The sequence below is a fragment of the Lagenorhynchus albirostris genome, chromosome 5 (genome assembly GCF_949774975.1).
Source record: "Lagenorhynchus albirostris chromosome 5, mLagAlb1.1, whole genome shotgun sequence".
Classification (NCBI taxonomy): domain Eukaryota; kingdom Metazoa; phylum Chordata; class Mammalia; order Artiodactyla; family Delphinidae; genus Lagenorhynchus; species Lagenorhynchus albirostris.
In genome coordinates this window covers 136470155-136489699 of record NC_083099.1, presented here as the reverse complement: position 1 = coordinate 136489699, position 19545 = coordinate 136470155, and the positions used below count along the sequence as shown (strand labels likewise).

Below are 19545 nucleotides of genomic sequence, written 5' to 3'. Positions count from 1 at the left end.
CTGTTAGGAGGATAAAATGAAACAATGTATGTAGCGCTAGGAGGCGAGACCACATGGTAACTTTGATTATTCTTTAGTTTATTCCTTTTATCTTCATTCCTGCACTTTTGTTTTTGGTTGGCTCAGCTCCTTATCGTTTTCTTTGTTATCCCCTCAGATGTGACAGTTACCTTCTTAAATTCTCATCTTTTTTTTTTTTAATGAATTTGTTTATTTATTTTTGGCTGCGTTGGGTCTTCATTGCTGCACGCGGGCTTTCTCTAGTTGCGGTGAGCGGGGGCTACTCTTCGTTGCGGTGTGCGGGCTTCTCATTGCAGGGGCTTCTCTTGTTGCGGAGCATGGGCTCTAGGCACGCAGGCTTCAGTAGTTGTGGCACATGGAGTCAGTAGTTGTGGAGCATGGGCTTAGTTGCTCCTCGGCACATGGGATCTTCCCGGACCAGGGATCAAACGTGTGTCCCCTGCAATGGCCAGCAGATTCTTAACCACTGCACCACCAGGGAAGTCCCAATTTTCATCGTTGCGTCTTCTTTTTCAGATACCCCTCTCTAAAATGACTACAGCTTATTCCAACCTTTAATTCTTGATCTTGAGGTAATGGTCTAGAAATTTCTCAAGCTAAGAGTCTTGGTAGATATCTGCTGTTCTGGTCTGTTTCGCACCCATCCCTTCAACAATAGCACTTCTCTTCACCTGTGGGGTCCTGCCATTCCTCCCCCATCATGTGTTGCTGGCTGGCCTATGGGCGTCTGACTCAGGTGTGCGCCATTGTCCTTCCCACCGTAGTGATTGGTCCCAGGCATTGTCATGGGACACAAGCGGGGCCTATTAGTGTTGTTTTCTGTAGATTTATACATTGGACTTGCAGAGAGAGCTTGCTGTTTGGAACTCCAAATCTGCTCTAAGATCCCTTCAGGCTGCTGACGCTTGCTTGCGGGTGGGGTGGCGAGTAGGAGTGGGGGAAGAAGACAGTGTCTGTTGCCTCTGGGTCTTGTCGTGTCCTGAGGCTCACTCCCCTCTTCCTGGTAATGAACACCTTTCCAATCTCTGTTTTCTGGAGGGGGTCCTTCTGCGGAGATGCTGGGTGCTGGCTCTTTTAGGACTTACAGTTTTCTTAAGTGTTTGTATTCCATACCCCTTTTTCTTTCCCAAGGCATGTACACACTGTCGTTGTGGCTGAGTTTGGGGCAGCATCTAGGGAGACGTATTTGTCACACCTGGAATCGCCGTTCCCCTCTATCCCTTAGGTCCTGTTGGTGAAATTGGCCCCTAAGATCCATCCCTTTATCCAGCATGGTTGCTCTTTGCTAGGGAACCTCACAGTCTCTCCTATTCCTACCTTCTACTGATTCTCCTTACTTGACCCTGTTCTTCCTGCCCCCAGTTTCAACAGATATTAAAGTAATTTCTGGGCGGCTTCGGGTCCCTGTGATACTTAGTGGATGACACCTGTCTGGGTGGTCCAGCCATCTCCACAAGCTTCATCTACAGCCTAGCAAGGACTTCTGCTACACATATCCTTAGAACTGTGCAGAAGTATGGACACATATCGTTCAGATATTGGGATAGAAATAGTATAGGAGTCATTAGTGGAGGCAAGTTCAAAAATTTCAATTCTGGGACTTCCCTGGTGGCGCAGTGGTTAAGAATCCGCCTGTCAATGCAGGGGACACGGATTCAAGCCCTGGTCCAGGAAGATCCCACATGCTGCGGAGCAACTAAGCCCGTGAGCCACAATTACTGAGCCTGAGCTCTAGAGCCTGTGAGCCACAACTACTGAAGCCCACGCGCCTAGAGCCCGTGCTCCGCAACAAGAGAAGCCACCACAATGAGAAGCCTGCGCACCTCAACGAAGAGTAGCCCCCCCTCACCGCAACTAGAGAAAGCCCATGCGCAGCAACGAAGACCCAATGCAGCCATAAAAAAAAAATTTCAATTCTATTTAATTGCATCAGTGGGATGTGGTAGAAATAGGAGGAGGTAGGGATCAGGGTGCATATACACTATGTTTGCCTCTGCCATTGAATAGCTGTGAACTTCAGACAAGTCAGGAAGACCCTTCTTCCCACTGTTTGCTCATTGGTAAAATGAAGGGTTTGGTTTACATAAACCTCCTGCCTCTAAATTATGCATGACCTTATGGCGAAGGTTGTAAGTTGACATTTAGGGCCCATGGCAGTGGATTTTGAGCCGTATGCCCAGAGCCCACAGCGCTGAGGGCTGGGGTCTAGGTCTGGGGGTGGGGCTGACTCAGAGGATACGAGAAGGTCCAGTGGGTGAATCCCTGAATCTTCATCCTCCTACTATAAGAAGACCAGCTCTGATTTGATCGATTTTATGTATTGAAGACCTACATAAAATTTCATTCATCAAAATTGCACTGTTGCTGGACTTCCCTGGTGGCGCAGTGGTTAAGAATCCGCCTGCCAATGCAGGGGACACGGGTTCGATCCCTGGTCCGGGAAAATCCCACATGCTGCGGAGCAACTAAGCCCGTGTGCCACAGCTACTGAAGCCTGCGCGCCTAGAGCCTGTGCTTCGCAACAAGAGAAGCCAGTGCAATGAGAAGGCTGCGCACTGCAATGAAGAGTAGCCCCCGCTCGTCGCAACTAGAGAAAGCCCACACACAGCAACCAAGACCCAACGCAGCCAAAAAAATAAATTAATTAATTAAAAAACCCCAAAAGAACCCTCATTATCTCTTCTAAAAAAAAAAAGAATCTATAAAAACTGCACTGTTGCTAAAGAGAAGCTGGAAAACCCCTTGGCTTATTCAAACAAGTAAAATCTCCCTCATCTTGGTCTAGCTTGGTATAACTAAACTTACCTTTCAGTACTCCCCAAATTACTCTCTACCTCAATCAGCCTGATAATCTCACAGTCCCTTAAATACTTCATGCCCATCCGTGCTTACCTGATTCTGTTCAAAATGATCTAGCCTTGGAAAATGGGAAATTACTGACTGCAAGAAAATGTTAGTTCTTGAAGTTACTAAAATTGGTCTCACTTAGCAAGACACTGTATAGTTGGGCTAAGGATACGAATGAGGTCACAATGCCAGCAGGAGAGACAGAGGAGTGAAGTAGTTGATAGCTCAAACCTCTGATGTTTCTTATGTAACACCTTTGTCGGAGGGGCAGTGAGGAGTGGGCTTCATGTCTGATGAGAAGGGGAGGGGAAAGGCATCCGCCTGTCCTGAGCTATGGCCGTGGGGCTGCTGTGGGGTGTCCCCAATTCATAAGATTTGTCCACATCAGATCGTGTCATTGAGTAGTCACCTGGAGATGGGACCTGAGCAACGGCAAAGCCAATAGGAGTCACCTACATGCTCACCCCTCACTCTGCTTATGATTTCCACCTGGAACACACAGGCTAGAGGCCCCTCATGTGCGCTCTGGGTCTCTGGGAGCCAGGGCGGTGGGAGGAGCACAGGCTTTATTCTTCACTTTCGTCCACAACACAACCCTCCAATGTGTGGATTTATCAGGTGTTAATGGAAGGATTGGAGTTTAATTACAATAACTCACAATGTAAAAGGTAAAGGATGATAAAGCTCTTAATGTAAAATGTGGCTTTCTTTTAATTGAAGGGCAAGTTCACCATGGAGTTCAACCTCTGCGTGGACACACGCCAGTTCCCAGCGTAGCTCCTCTGGCCTAAAATTTCCTTTCTCATCTCATCCTCGTCTGCTTTTGACTTCAAGATTTTGTTAGTGTAAAAAATGAGTTGTGCCGTTTCCTCTTTTCCTAGTATCTGAAAAATTTTATGAGAGAGTAGAATTCCTCTATCCTTGAGTGTTTGATGGAATTTACCTGCAGAAACATTTCTATGTGGGAAATTATTACTAATTTTACTCTTGCATATATTTGAAATTTTTGATCATAAAAAGCGGAGAGAATAGAATCATAAACCCCATGTATTTATCATCCAGCTGAGGAAAGAATTTAAATTAGTGATTAAATTTTGTAAATATTTATAGGACCATTCAGGTTTTCTGTTTATTCTATACTCACTTTTGACAATTAGTGTTTTTCTGGGTATTTATCTATTTTAATTAAGTTCTCAAATTATTGGCAAAAATTGTTCATAATTTTCTGTCTTTTAAATTTGTACATCTATATTTCTGTTTTTCATTCCTAATCTTTTTTATTTATGCCTTCTCTCTTTTCTTTAATCAGACTTACAGAAGGTTATCAATATTTATTACCTATTTCAAAGAATCTGCTTTTCTCTTGATGTTCCTTTGTTTCAGTGTCTGGGCTGAGGTGCACCTCAGGGCTGGAACTGAGTTTGGGAGGGACCTTGGACCGTTAGATTACGTGCCTAGCTAGGATGCTCCTTGGGCAGATCAGAGGAGGGATTTTCAAGACCAAGCTAAAGACGGTCACTTTCAGGAATACAGTACATATTAAAAGCAATGCCATAGAAAGAAAGACAACAACAATAATAATTATAATACTGATACAGATTAATTACTGTGTGCTGAGGACTAGGTTAGGTGATTTACACACGTTGACTCAATGTTTACAATAAGCCTGTGATGTTTCTGTTATTAACCTCATTTTCAGGTAAGTAAGCAGGCGCTGTGTGAATAAGTAATTTGCTCAAAATCATAGAGTTTATCGATGGTATTTGATTTCAAAACCTATGTTTTTCCTGTTATCCCATTAACCATGAACAGAGGGAAAATTGGGTGGATTGCTGGAAACCTTGAGAGTTTGGACCACAAGACATGAAAAGCCAATGGGATAAACAAGAGTTCAGCTTGTCACCTACTTCCTTGGCCATTCTGGGCCAAATGAATAAAGCAGACCCAGTTTCATTTTAAATGACTTGATCTTTATTTTATTCTGGGAACTCCAGGGAGAGAAAACGTACCTGGTGAAAAGATCCAAATGGAAACAAATTCTTTTTTTCAATACAAGGGAAAAGTATTCCTTGAAATGAAGTTTTAGTATGAAAAACTTGGGTAAATGGCATTAAAAAATTGAAATACAGTATTAATGTTTGCTAAAAAAATGAGCTACAGTGAGCAACCTAGAAGCTTTCATCGTTTTAGTTTTTCACAGCAAACATATAAAGATGATAATATACGAACACATTACCAAAATGAGCGTGAGAGCTCCAACTAACCTTTTGTTGAAAGCATTGTTCTCAGTCTATTTAAAAAGCTATGAAAATTACAAAAGTAATTACCCCATGGCACTTCTACTACTACTACCTTTTTGTGGAACAACATTGGCTTCTGTAGGCCTAGAGTTGCATGTCAAGTCATCCATGTGTTTGTTGTGTTTGAGTACGCCTTCAGGAATCTCTGAGAGAGGGACCCAGTAGATAGTTAAGTTTCTGATTAAAAACAAAACAAAACAACCCCTTTTATTTCTTTTTAAAACTCCTTTCCTTCTCCCTTTCTTAGTAATTAGTTCCGTGCTGTCCAATAACACTTCCTGGTAAGTGTTTTATACCTGTGCCATTCAATATGGCGGCCACTAACCATATGTAGCCATTGAGCACTTGACCTGGGTGGTTAGCATGACTAAGGAGTTGAATTTTCAATTTTATTTCATTTTAATTAACTAAAAATTAAACAGTTACATGTGTCTAGGGATACTCAATTGGACGGTGCACATTTAGTCTATCAATCCATTTCAGAGTGTTTGTTTCTGATGGTAAGACATCATTTGTGATGCCTGCTTGTGTTTTATAGTGGTCTGAATTACCCATCTGATTTCTCTAACTCTCACATTTCCCACATCAAAAAGATCAGTGGCTGAAAGAGGCTGGCTGTCTCACCTTCTAATCAAATTTGATTTTGTTGTTTGGGTGGGATCTTCTGCCCCAGTTATGATTTATTCTAGATGAGGTTCTGTGGTTGAGTGTGGGTGAATTGTGGCTTTCTGCTGTACCGCTGGTGTTCATGCAACACACTGGATGCTGAGGGCAGTCGAATGTAACCTGGGAGGAAGGGATTTGCTTATCTTTCAAGTTGTTTGAAGACCAAACCACAGCCATGTTGGGATAAAGTAGCCGTGTGAGACAGAACCAGCAAACTCTAGGGAGGCTTCATCTCCGCTCACCACTAAACCTCAATGTTGATACGCCTTTCTTTTCTTTATGGGCCTTAATGACAGACTGTCCTGGGTCCCAGTTGCTGTGTTGCAGTGGGGAGTAGTATTTTTACTGCATGTAATTATTTCTGCAGTTGCCCTAGTGTTTTAAATAAAGTGAGAGCAACCCTTTCTTTTTTTTTTTTTGCATTACGCGGGCCTCTCACTGTTGTGGCCTCTCCCGTTGCGGAGCACAGGCTCCGGACGCGCAGGCTCAGCGGCCATGGCTCACGCGCCCAGCCGCTCTGCGGCATGTGGGATCTTCCCGGACCGGGGCACGAACCCGTGTCCCCTGCATCGGCAGGCGGACTCTCAACCACTGCGCCACCAGGGAAGCCCAGCAACCCTTTCTTTAAGAGGTGGCAACAGTTTTGTACTCCTTGTAGATTACCTGTCTTCCTGGTTCCTGGTAGGACAGTTTCCAGTCTTCCTGTACCAAGTTCAAGTCTGCTGGATCCAGAGCCAGGGGTCTTTAGAGTTACAACTAAATGCACTGGTTCAAATGACAAAAACTGCAGGCCTGTCGCAGAAAAAGGCCCATCTAAAGGAGATGGCACAGAAGGTGTCTTTCCTGTTGTTTCTGATCATGTTTCTTCACAAAAACTTGATTGGTCTCTTGATCTCCTTCCTCAGTACCTTGCTGAGAAACAGGCCTGGTTTCTGACGTCTGGGTCATCTTGTCTTGTGCATCTTGTCTAAATCTGTGGCCGTCACCATCCACAGGCTTGGCAAAGCCAGTCGATGTACAGACACTGTAGGCAGAAGGACTTTTCTTCCCTAATCTTCCTAAAAGGGGTGGGAAAGCATCCTTCTCCCCGCTTTGACCGTCTGATGCTTACCTGCCCAGGTGGAAGTGTGAAGGGTGGGTTGTCTATGGCGCGGTGAGTGAAGAGTCTGCCTCCCTAAGGGGCTGGGTGAAGTCCAGGTTGACGTCTGCCGCCCCCTCCTGTTCTTGTCACCGCAGGTATCCATCCCACTGTCAAGAGGATCCAGGAAGACTCACTGCTCTTCCTGACTAATCTGTGTGATTCTCATGGCACCTGTCCTTACACTTCACATGGCCACGGCGTAGAGGAAGGCTGGGTAAGGTCCGTGAGCCGGGCAGGTGCACATGGGGTCCCCTGCCTGTGAATGTCACCTTGGCCCATGCTCTTGTGATGAGCCAGGAGCCAGGAGCCATCAGACTGATCCCTGTTTTCCCTGAAGCTCCCCATCCCGAGCAGCACTTTGCCCTGGATGATGGAAGGTGAAGGCTGATGCGTAAGGGGGACCCCTTCTCTCCCTTCATCCTTCCATTGACTTCCAACATTCATTCATTTACTCACCCAGCAGTTATTTATCGAGCAGACTGTATACCAGCTGTCTTCACTGTGGCTACGCTTGTGAATGAGACCCGCACAGCCTGTTTCTCTCCAACCCACAGAATAGCTTCTAGACACATTTTCCTTCCTTAAAAGTTCTCTCCGTATTCTTCCTGTAGCACCTATATCCCAAGGACAGCGGGAGAATCTTATGAGGATATTTAAAATGTGTTTTTCTAATCGATTCCTCCCTTTGGAGGCAAAGTGAACTAATGTAATAAAAATAGAACCAAAGAGGCCAGAGTCAGAGAGGACACAGAACCCTTCATGGTGCAGAGGATGATTTACTGGGATATATTTTCTCTACTTCTGGTGTCCGAGGGGAGAGCAGGGCTTTGTGTCCAGGAGACCTGGAGCTGCCCTTGTCCACGCAACAGAGGCAGGGTGCGTTTGGTTTTCAAAAGTACTCAGTTTCGAGAGGGCTGGGGACAGGGTTGGAAATGCTGGGGCCCCGGGGAGGATGCCCTGAGGCTGGGAAGTGCTGCAGTCCTGGAGTGCAGGCGGGAGGTTGCTCCATGACGCCCCCAGAGACAACAGGGCCTCTGCTGTGTCAGGGCCGTGAGAGGGTTGGGTGTGTGTGAGGGTTGGGTTGTGTGAAGGTTGGGGGGTCTGTGTTTTTCGATGGCTGGGCCTGTGGGGTTGGTTGTCATGTGTGTGGGGGGCACTGAAAAGGAACTGGGGCCTTGGAAGCTGCTGAGACAGACCCCTGGGCCCAAGCTTCAGATGGGCTTGGGCAGTGACGTCGCAATATTAAACCGACGGTCTTCTGTGATGCCCTGTTCATTTCTAATTATCTCAGTTTGGGCGGCTGTAAGGAAGGGCAGCAAACTCCAACAGACTTTGTAGGCCCACGTTTATAGCAGCATTGTTCACAACCGCCAAAAGGTGGAAGCAGTCCAAGCACCCATTGAAGGATGACTGGATGAGCAAAGTGTGGTACATCCACACAACGGAATGTTATCCAGCCTTAAAAAGGAAGGACATCCTGAGCCCTGCCACAACATGGACGCACCACAAGGTTACATTTCATTGTGCTGAGTGAAGGAGGTCAGCCATAAAAGGGCGAATGCTGTACGATTCCACTTACATGAGGTATATCTGGAGGAATCAAATCCATAGAGACAGGAAGCAGAATGGTTGTTGCCAAGGCCTGGGGGTGGGGTGGGGAGTTATTGTTTAATGGGAACAGGGTTTCTGTGTGAGGTGATGAAGAAGTTCTGGAGATGGATGGTGGCGATGGCTGTACAGCAATGTGAATAGACTGAATGCCACTGAGCTGCACACTTAAAAATGGTGAAGATGGTAAATTTTATGTTATGTGTATTTTACCACAATTAAAAAAATAAATGAAAGGACAACACGATGGGCCTAATTTGTTGTAACTTTTATTTTAAAAATTTTATTTATTTATGTATTTATTTATTCATGGCCATGCCACATGGCTTGCGGGATCTTAGTTCCCTGACCAGGGATGGAACCGGGCCCCCTGCAGTGGAAGCGCAGTGTCCTAACCCCTGGACCGCGGGGAAGTCCTCCTTAAAACTTTTAGAACGAAAAGAGAAATCTGGAGTAAAACTTCAGAAGAGTAGGCTGGGAAAATGGAGGGAGGCTCTGTTATTTCCCAGGGCGTGAAGTGAGACCAGATTTCTTGTGGATTAAAACATGACATAGAATCCAAAGTCTCATCAAAAGAAAGTTCTATCCTGGGCTGCCCCTTCCCTCCGTCCTGTTTGTGTGTGTTTTGAGCGCCTTCAATGACACAGACATTTATTTCTCTGTCCCAGAGCGGTAGGGGGGCAGCTCGGTGGTCGCTGCTCCACGGGGTCCCCCTGGGACCAGGCAGGGGGGCTGGGCCTTCCTCAGTGTCGCTGTTCCCTCCCTTCCCCCAGCCTCCAGGTTGAGCTGGGTGCTTACACTTGGGGAGCACACTCTTTGCTCTCAGTGTCCGCCCAGGGCAGTGTGCTCCCAAATTCTCTACCAGAAGGGGGAAATGCAGTCCAAGTGGCCCATCCTGGGACAGGTCAAATGGATTCAGTACATTTGAAGTGAGCAGGTACCCACCTCCTCGAAGGCCTGTGGGGACACCGGTATGGCTGCAGAGAGCACAGCCGGACGTGGCAAAGGAAACTCTTGTCAAAGGTTTCCTAAAGGCAATTGTAGGCTGAGCTTGACAGAAAACTCATTTCCCCAAGGTCATGGAACCAAGCTTTACTTTTATATGTTCAAGGGGCCCCGGGCAAGCTTGGCCTTGCATCCCCGCTCTGTCAGGTTAGGGTTAGGGTTAGGGTGAGATGTTCGGACGGGACCCTGAGGGGCAGAGCGTAGGTCAGCACTCAGGGCCCAGTTTCTCCTGCAGCACCGTTTCCTCTCTCCTCCCTACTTCTCCATCCCCCAAGGCCACATCTGTTTGCACATGGAAATCAGAGGTGCGTGTCTCTGTGTTTAGAAAGTGGGTGCTCTATGAAACCTGGAGCAGACGGCTTCTCCATCAGCACCAGAGGGTGTGGCCCACCTGCCTTTCATTATCTGAGGTCAGAGGTTTGAGTCCTGGACTTGACCTCCTGTTGTCACCGAGGCCCCGGCTTGAGCTTCTGCGTCTTCATCCATGACCAGGTCGTGTTCCAGAGTCACTTCAAGGTGAGCTGCCCCGCTGTAGAGCCCGTTAATATTTTGGCCTAGGCTCCCGTCCCATTTGAGGCATGTAACCGATTCAAGTAGCAGCTGGGGGCCCTTTGTTTATAACTCTCTCATCTCACATTTCTCAGTGGATTTCTTTTTGGAGACAATGTTCTATGAATCACCTCTGAAATGAGAAATTATCAGCTTAGGGACTCTTCTTTTTGAATTGTCAGAATAAGAATAAACTAACTCTCCGAAGTCCTTTCTGGAGTCCTAGGCCCACCACAAAGGTGGAGATGAATCCCCCACACCCTGATCTGGGGACTATGTTTTATTCTATTTTTCCCCCAAAGGGTAGCAAGGCAGTTCTCGCCTGCTTCTTTCGTCTCCCTGCTGACTGCTGACCGTCCCACTGTTATCCTGCTTCTCCACTTACTCGTGTTGCTATGAGTCTCAGATTCCTCATCTGCAAAGTGGGTATAATAGCTCAAGGCTGCTGAGAGTTTGTGAGTTTCTGTGTGTGAAAGTACTTTATTGATTTAAAAATGCTATACCAATGGACATTATTTTTCTGCTAAATAAAAACCGTGAGAGGATGGGGCATTTGTCTTTCTCTGGACTCACTGCCTGGCAGTGAGAATATCAGTCTTTTTTTTTTTTTTTTTACATCTTTATTGGAGTATAATTGCTTTACATTGGTGTGTTAGTTTCTGCTTTATAACAAAGTGAATCAGTTATAAATATACATATGTTCCCATATCTCTTCCCTATTGCGTCTCCCTCCCTCCCACCCTCCCTATCCCACCCCTCTAGGTGGTCACAAAGCACCGAGCTGATCTCCCTGTGCTATGCGGCTGCTTCCCACTAGCTCTCTATTTTACGTTTGGTAGTGTATATGCTACCTTATTAAAGCATTTTAATAATGAAGATCATTTCTCTCTCCTCCCCCTGGCCCTCTCTCCCTCTTCTCCCACTTTGGTCCAGGAGGCGATGAAAACTGGCTTTCACTCCTTTTCGTCTTTCCTGGTAGCCCGGTCTCACTGTTGGAGTAGCTTTCAAAGCTGTTTCTCCTTGAACTTCTGCTGTTGCCATCTGCTTTTACAAGGGTCGATAGAGGACGGTGCTCCGAGCCTGTGAAGGTGTTGGAAAGCCAGACAGCCTCTGTCTTCTGACTCACAGAGATTGATGTGAATGTTAAAGGCAGGACTTTCTGTTTTATCCCGGAGAAGGTCATTAATTAGGAGGCTGAAGAAGCAGAGTGGGCTCAGCTCGGGGCTGGCGGAGGCTGCTCGTATACTCAACTTCTGAGAGCGCTCTGCAGTCCTGACTCGGCTCTGCCCCTAGATATGGGATCTGTCCTCACGTCCAGTGGGGCTGGGCTGTGTTCCCAGGCTCATGGGGAAGTGAATAGCTGCACAGTGCTTTGTTTAAAAGTTTGAATCTGATTGTGCAATTCAAGCCAGTGTGTCAGACTTCAGCCAGTAGCTTTTGGGGGACCTCGCAGGGGTGAGAAGTTATCCAAATACTGTGACCTGGGAAACCTTTCTGTTGATTTTAATGCACTTTGTACAGTTTTCCAAGGCTCTTGGCGGCTCGGTGGCGGCCTGATTCTTTGTGTAACACAAGGCTGCCACGGACGCGGCAAAAGAAGAGTTAGGAGTGTGTGGTTCACCGACTTGGAATCCGGACACACACGTTCTGGATTTTATTGCCAACTAACAATCTTGAGGGAATGATTGGCTTAGCAACATAGCACCTCTCCCTGAACCTTGGTATTCCAGCTAGTTCTTGAAAATTACTGCCACGTGATAACTTTTTGGTGGTCTCTGTGTGGAGAAGACAGAGAAGGATAAATGGTATGAAAATTGGCATCCGTCTTGACATTTTGGCTGGCTGTCTCAGAGGGGTAGCTGTTGTACGGAGGGATGTGCTCTGTCAAGGGTTGGAGGGAAAAAAAGATGAGCTTCTAGTTATCACTTGGCTGCTCAGGGTGTCCGATTGTTGGAAGTAGAGTTGGGGAAACCCAGAATACACTGGTGAAATCCAGGAAGCCAAGAGCATTGTGACGTCATGCGTGTGAGAGATCGAAATGGAAATTCCACTATTTAGGTGAAATCCAAGACTTTGAATAATCACAGATTCACGGGAAGTTGCAAAAAAAAAAAATATACAGGGAGGTACCATGTACCCTTTACCCCTGCAACGTCTTGCTTAATGATCATAACAAAACTATGAAATGATGCAGAGTGCTTTTGAAACAGCTAGGTGACACATCAAGGTGATGAAATCACAGTGCTGTTGCAAAGATAGCATCGATTTTTTTTGAGCCCCTACTATGTGCCCATCCATATATGGGGCATAGGGAGTGTAAATAACTCAGTCTCGGGTCCTCCACTTAGGGAGCTACGGAATAACCAGGGAGTCTGACATCCAATAAAAAAATTATGTGCCTAATTCATGAATCACAGTTGGGATAAGTGCTGTGAAATGAAAATAGAACCCAAGGAAAAAAGTTGATTTCGTGAACAGATACCTTAAAACGTTTCCATGACGTTTCATAATCTTATTTTAAGATTTGCCAAAGATTCTACAGTAGCTGCAACTTTGAAGTTTACTCCTTGTATTACATTTATTATAATTGCGTCCTTTCTGGGCTTATTTTTTTCCGATTTCTTCTTTTTTTTCCAGTCTGTGGAAGCCAAGCATGTCTTGGAATGGGCACTGATGGTTCTGCCCACAGACGACAGTTTATGAGGGTGTTTTTAATGTACGTTAGCAACTTGGCTGCAGAAAGGGAATCAGACCTCAGAGATCCATTCCTTAATGTCACCAGCAATTAGGAGCGATCACACCGAAACTGACGCCTGCCAGGAGGAGGGATTCTTGAATGTTGGTTGGTTTGACGAGACCCTGAAGCATCTTCTCGATTACAGACCTTGCTGCCTCTGGTTTCACAGGGCAGCTCCGGCCAGCCATGCAGAGTTCACGTGCACAGGGTTCCTTCTTGTGGTTCAGCGATATGAGCTAATTTGGAATCCTTATGGTTTAAGTGCAGAGAGGAACAATTACGTGTATGTTCCCTGTTGAACACAACACGTGGTATCCAGGCAACTCAAGTGAAACGTAGGGGAGAGAGCAGCTCTCCCCACCTGCTTGGTAAACTCAGCTCAGGTGGCGGAAATAATACCTGGATAAATACCACCGATCACTTAGGACATTTTCTTTAGATCAACATTTGCCCTGGGAGGTTCTCAGGTCTTTTGGCTTTGGCCAAGCAAACTGTGTTTCAGACAACAAGTGGAAATCAGAGGTTTGCGAGAAATGGCCGGGGGGAATGGGCTTTAACAGCCGTGTAGGCAGCGGGGCTTCTCTTCCGAGGTCAACTTTGGGTCTGTGTGAGATGCAGCCTAGATTTAGGATACCTGCCCAAGAGGCACGTGATATCCAGAAGTGCTGACTTTCCGTCTGTTCAAGTGGAGTGTCTTTTGCAATTTCCCACTCCTCCTTTTACATTCTACGTCACGGAGCCTTTCAGAATGCACTGTTGGTACAGAAGCAAGATCTCCACTTCAGGGGCTGTGTTTGGCCACCTGAAAATCCCAGTCCTTGTCCTTCATCATGACTTTAAATTCGTGAGGTGGGGGAGCGGAAGCCCCCCACGATATCCGTTGCCCCAAACCTGACTTTTCTTCCCTCTATGGGGAAATGGCTGGATCTGTCGATGATCCTCTTAATGGGAATCTTTTTGTTGAATTTCACGTTTATTATACATTTTAAATTATAATTTTAAGAATGATTTTTTTCCCCCAGAGTATTAGAGTGGAGTTTGGGATCGTTCGTTATTTTTATTTTTTTGGCGGTACGTGGGTCTCTCACTGTTGTGGTCTGTCCCGCTGCGGAGCACAGGCTCCGGACGCGCAGGCTCAGCGGCCGTGGCTCATGGGCCCAGCCGCTCCGCGGCATGTGGGATCTTCCCGGACCGGGGCACGAACCCGTGTCCCCCGCATCGGCAGGCGGACTCTCAACCACTGCGCCACCAGGGAAGCCCCGTTCGTTATTTTTAATGAATGCTGGTGAGTGGGGAGGTGTGCTCTTGGGCCCGGAAGCCTCACGTACTAATCTTTGCAGGCAGATGCTGTTCTAACTCTTGGAGGCACCTCCTCTATACCCCACAGGGCCTGGCATCGTGCCCCGAACATATCAGCTCTCAGTGCACGCTGCCTGCTTCGCTGTTGAAGACGTGTAACTGAATCGTACAGGTGTTAAGAGCTGGGCTTTGGAGAGGTGGTATCTGATTTTGAATCCTGCTTCTGCCACTTAGTCTTCTGAGTCCTTGGACAAACCACTTAACCTCCCTGAGCCTCAGTTTCCTCATATGTAAAATGGGGATAATAAGACCCACTACATAGAGTTGTGAAAATTAAATGAGATGGTTCTTACCACGTTACATAGAGCCTGTGGATCGCCTTTCTCCCTGTTAGATTGTAAGCCCCATGGGGTAAGGATATGTCTCATTCACTGCTATATCCCAATGCCTGGTACATAGTAGATGCTCAAGAAAATACTCATTAGATTAACAAAAACGTGTTGTAGATTTTTCTATGATATTACTGAGTAGAGGAAGAGAACAGTTTAAAGATTTGAGGAATGAAGACATGAGACAATTCTATTTGGAACATAAAATAATGGGAGGAAATTACTTTTATCAACAGGAGTTATGTAGATGTATCTTAAGTAAATTTATTATTTTAACTAAGAAGTCATCATTAATTTCTTAATAAAAACATTAATGATGTTTCTAGGATTCCTGAGAGAAACTGACTTAGATGTTGGAAAATCTTTGACTAATATGCATTGTTAATAGAATTATGGTTTTGGGCACCAAATATGGCAGTGATGTCCCCTTTCTTTCATTTCTTCTCTTTCCCCCTCCTTCTTTCTTGCTGTCTTTCTCTGCCTCCAAAACACAACGCTATCGTGCATTGAAAACATTTCTGAGAATTAAGGATGAGGGGAATGTTAGCTTCTCAGGGAAAGTTTAAAGTCAAAATAGTGTTTTTCCTTAGGAGTTACTCAAGCTTTGTAATTCCATAGGTAATCAGTAATTTTTCTGCTCTCCAGATTACCCAAATCTGGTATCAACCTGTAGCCAGTTTGGAGCATCAATTCTTGTCTGACTTAGTTGGGAATGAGGTGGGCACTCATTCAAACACCCATCGCAGTGTGCCAAGTGGCTTTGTGTGTTTTAAGGACAGTTCTTCAACTCGCCACCAGATGGCAGAGGTACTCCACTGAAGTTCACCAATGCGTTTGCTGCGTTAAAACAGCTTTTGACACTTTTCTCCTTTCTGGACTTTCTGGATGCAGAAAAGAGAGCAGCTCATGAGGGCTTGTACTTAAACATTTTATGTAGGAATTAAAGTACATGTTAATACAGATTCTGGCACTTATTTGCCCACTTAAAATAGCTAAAGGGTTATGTATTTTTAACCCTTAAGAGACTGGTGTTGACGTGTAATTTTGATTATTATTATTTTTTCTTAAGGTCAACTTTGATTTCCCATCTCCTTATTTCTAAGCCCCAGTCTGTCTCCCCCCCTTTCTTTGTGGGATCATAACGAGGCTAAGAATTAAGAACAAGAGTGTTGGAAACCCTCAGCTCTGGGTTCAAGTCCAAACTATTCCACTTGGGTGAGCCGCTTACCCCATCCATGCCTCTGGTTCCTACAGAGTGAAATGTCGGAGGGTGTGAATGAGGTGATCTAGCTGATGCCCCCGGGGCACCTATGGTGCTCACACGGTTGTGTTTACTGTTAGCTGTGCAAAGGCAGTGCAGTATTTTACATCTCTGTGCAATATTTTTATTTATTTATTTTTTGCTGTATGCGGGCTTCTCACTGCTGCGGCCTCTCCCGTTGCGGAGCACAGGCTCCGGACGCGCAGGCTCAGTGGCCACGGCTCACGGGCCCAGCCGCTCTGCGGCATGTGGGATCCTCCCGGACCGGGGCACGAACCCGTGTCCCCTGCATCGGCAGGCGGACTCTCACCCACTGCGCCACCAGGGGAGCCCCCTCTGTGTAATATTTTATATCTCTGTCCGGATGCTACATTGTAACTTAGCGACGGCCCCTTTGCTTGCTCTTCCCATTCTCACCACTACCCTCTGGGTAGGCTGCACCAGTGGTTCTCGTTGCTGGAGAAAGGGGAGTGGTATTGCCTCCTCAGGGCACAGCTGGCAATGTCCAGAGACAGTTTTGGTTGCCACAGTTGGAGAGTGGGTAGAGGCTAGGGATGCTGCTGAACATCCTGTAGTGCACATCCTGCAGCGCCTCCCACCCTCCGCCCAGCAAAGAATGCTCCAGCCCCAAATGTCAACAGTGCCCAAGTTGAGAGACTCCGGGCTCACTGGTACGCAGTAGAAGAAAAGTTCCTGGTATCTGGTCTAGTCCATTCAACCTGATGACGTTCCAAACATATATTGTACTAATCAGGCCTGTAGTAGACTCTGCAGCCCCAAGGATGATAAGACACAGACTCAGTCTTGGATCTGGGAAGGGTCTGGGATTTTACTCACAGGCTAATGACTTAGCCTCTTACTGGTTCACTGGCTGCCGGCAGAAGACAGAGTCCTGGGTCAGAGACGAGGGACTTCATTATTCATGGCAGAGCAGACTGAATGGGTATTATGACGGCCTGGGTTCCCCTTGTCCTCCAAGCCCCACAGGGGCAATATGAGGGGTCCAGGTGGACGTTAGGTGTGCAGCGGGTTTGTGTCATAGCCGAGGAATGCTGAGCTTGGCGAATCCACTGTTCTTAGAGTAAGTGATAAGCAAGCCCATTTTTTGTCTGGGGGGAAGACATTATCCCATCTCTCAAGGGCGTAAAGAATTATACACAAGGTGCAGAGGATACAGAGCAGGGTATTTCAGATGGGTAGCGTTTGAGAAAGCTTCACGGAGGAGGAGATATCTGAACTGGGTTTTGAAGGGCAAATAGGGTTTCAACCCATAGACAAGGGGAGACAATATTTCTCTCCTCTTCCCAGAAATAAATTAACTTATCTCCTGAGCAGCTCAGCACAGGTTGTATGGGAACAGGGAGGACATTCTGGAAAAGTCCTGGCTGGGTTTGATTAACTAATGAATCTGGGCGGGCTGTTGCCAATTATGTCATGCTATTGTCAACTTACGTCTCAAGGTAATTTACTATGAGCAGATAGGCTATGTTTTTTTTCAATATTTTTTAATTGAAGTATATTTGGTTTACAATGTGTTAATTTCTGCTATACAGCAGAGTGATTCAGTTATACATATATATATATATATACATTGTTTTTTTTAATATTCTTTTCCATTATGGTTTATCATAGGTTATTGAATATAGTTCCCTGTGCTATACAGTAGGGCCTTGTTATTTGTCCACTCCATATATAAAAGCTTACATGTGCTAACCCAAGCTACATTTTCCTTATGTGATTTTTTTTTTCCCATGCTGTAGCTGGGAGCCTGTACTGGCCCACGGGAACCAGACTTCTTTATCACCAGTAGACCCTCCTTCAGTACATGATCGCATGTTTGGCCAAGGTTGACGGACTGGAGAGCAGGATCCAGCGGATCACCTACAGAAGGAGATGGAGAAGGAGGTAAGGGCAGGAATGTTGAGTCCAGTGAGTGAGCCTGAGAACTGTGTGGGTCAGCACCAGGGCGTGATCTCCTGTTGCCCGCGGTAGTATCCTCTGGGCACACTGGCTGTATTGAAAGTATCAAAGGTGGGCAGGCAGGATATAAAATGCAGCCTAACTGTGGAGAATCCTACGTGATGCCGTCACAGTGTGGCCTGTTATACCACAGTGGAAAAGATGGTCCTAGGTTACATGCATCAACGTGGATAAATCCCAGTCTTTTCATCCTAAGCCCAGAAACCATTCTACATATTTCCAGTCGGAAGGGTTTAGTACAGGAAATCAGGTCCTACACAATTGTTGGAAGGGATGGGAGGGGGCGAAATCCAGAGATGGGGATGCTCCTCGGAAACCAGAACATTGCAGGAAGCCACTATGGCTACCACGGACACCATCGCTGCCTGAGGAAGAGTGAAATCCACCTTGTACCACCGTCCACCTGTCGTTGGTCATGGAACAGAAACCCTGCTGGCAAGAGATTTTGGGGATTGTGGCCCTCAGGCTTCTACTTCCTGTGACAGAGCTGAGAACAAGGGGACAGGATAGTGTTGAGTGTCCCTAGACAAGAGTAACACGATGGCGAGTGACAAAGCAACTCCCAGAAGATGACCTGCAACGTGGTGCCGTTTTTTTGTGGCTGCACCGTGCAGCTTGTGGGATCTTAATTCCCCAACCAGGGGTTGCACCTGGGCCCTTGGCAGTGAGAGCGCGGAGTCCTAACCACCGGACCGCCAGGGAATCTCAACATGGTACCATTTTTATAAAGCACAAAATGAAACAACATATTGGTGGGCCATTCACGCAATGGTTTGCCTGAGCCGGCTTGAACTGACTTGCGAGATCCAATAGTTAAATTTTCAGGAATTCAGCAAGGCAGTTGTTAAACACAGCTGTTATTAAAAATTAAATTATATAAGCTTACAATAAAATAATTACAGCAACAGGAATGGTAATAAATACTCTAACTCATCACTTCCTAATTATCTTACTTATTTTACTATTATCTATGCTGTTGAGGTTATTCTATCTATTGCATCTGTATGGTAAAAATCCTATAAACTGGCATGCTACCATGATCTCTTTCCAATTCAGTGTTCAGTGACATCACCTTGGTAGCTTGAAATGGGCCCCTATTTATATGAAAGAAATTGGCCAGTGCTACAAATCAGGGCGTGATTGCTTTGTTGATTGTCTGGATATAACAAAATGACGGACTAAATGTTAATAATGATTAACAGATTAAACTTAAATGTTTGTCATGTCTGTGGCTGTTTCATTGTGAATAGCACAGAAATTGAGGAAATAGCCTTCCAGTATTTGAAAACTATTATCCGATTCAACAAAGAAGTTGCTCACATAATTGATAAAAAAGTGATTTTCTACCATGTGTCTCTGTCATTTTGCTTTCTTCTTACTTGTTTATGTAAATGAAAATATCAACCAACCTTCATACTGAAACTACATTGGTTCATCTGTTGCAACCGTAGGTTGGCCACAATTATGAAAGTTTGGCAAAAATAAAAAATATTCTGTGAGAATCAATTGAATGTTAGAGGTTTATAATAAGGATATTATGTATTTTATTATTTGTAAACTGTGTGATATACATCCTTTGTATCAAACAATCTATAACAAACTTATTAGGATATGCACACATATTTAATTTTTGGAGAGCTGATTTTTAAACATTTACCATCACATCACTGCATATATATGATGAAGCAAGGGGATGATTAACAACATTCCAGGTAGCTGTTACCTTTGGGAGAGACCCCACA

At 45.7% G+C, this 19545-nt stretch overlaps 1 protein-coding gene across 2 annotated transcripts in view; it reads left to right on the top strand.

The window, feature by feature from the left end:
* SETD4 (SET domain containing 4) overlaps positions 1-19305 on the top strand; it is an 83862-nt gene extending 64557 nt beyond the window's left edge. The window contains exons 12-13 of one of the 2 annotated variants that reach the window (XR_009540814.1): positions 7071-7189; positions 17584-19305. The gene's annotated coding sequence lies outside the window, so the exon portion shown is untranslated. The remainder of the gene's footprint in view (positions 1-7070; positions 7190-17583) is intronic. The other variant, XM_060150904.1, reaches the window with a different exon arrangement.
* The last annotated feature ends 240 nt before the right edge of the window (positions 19306-19545 follow it).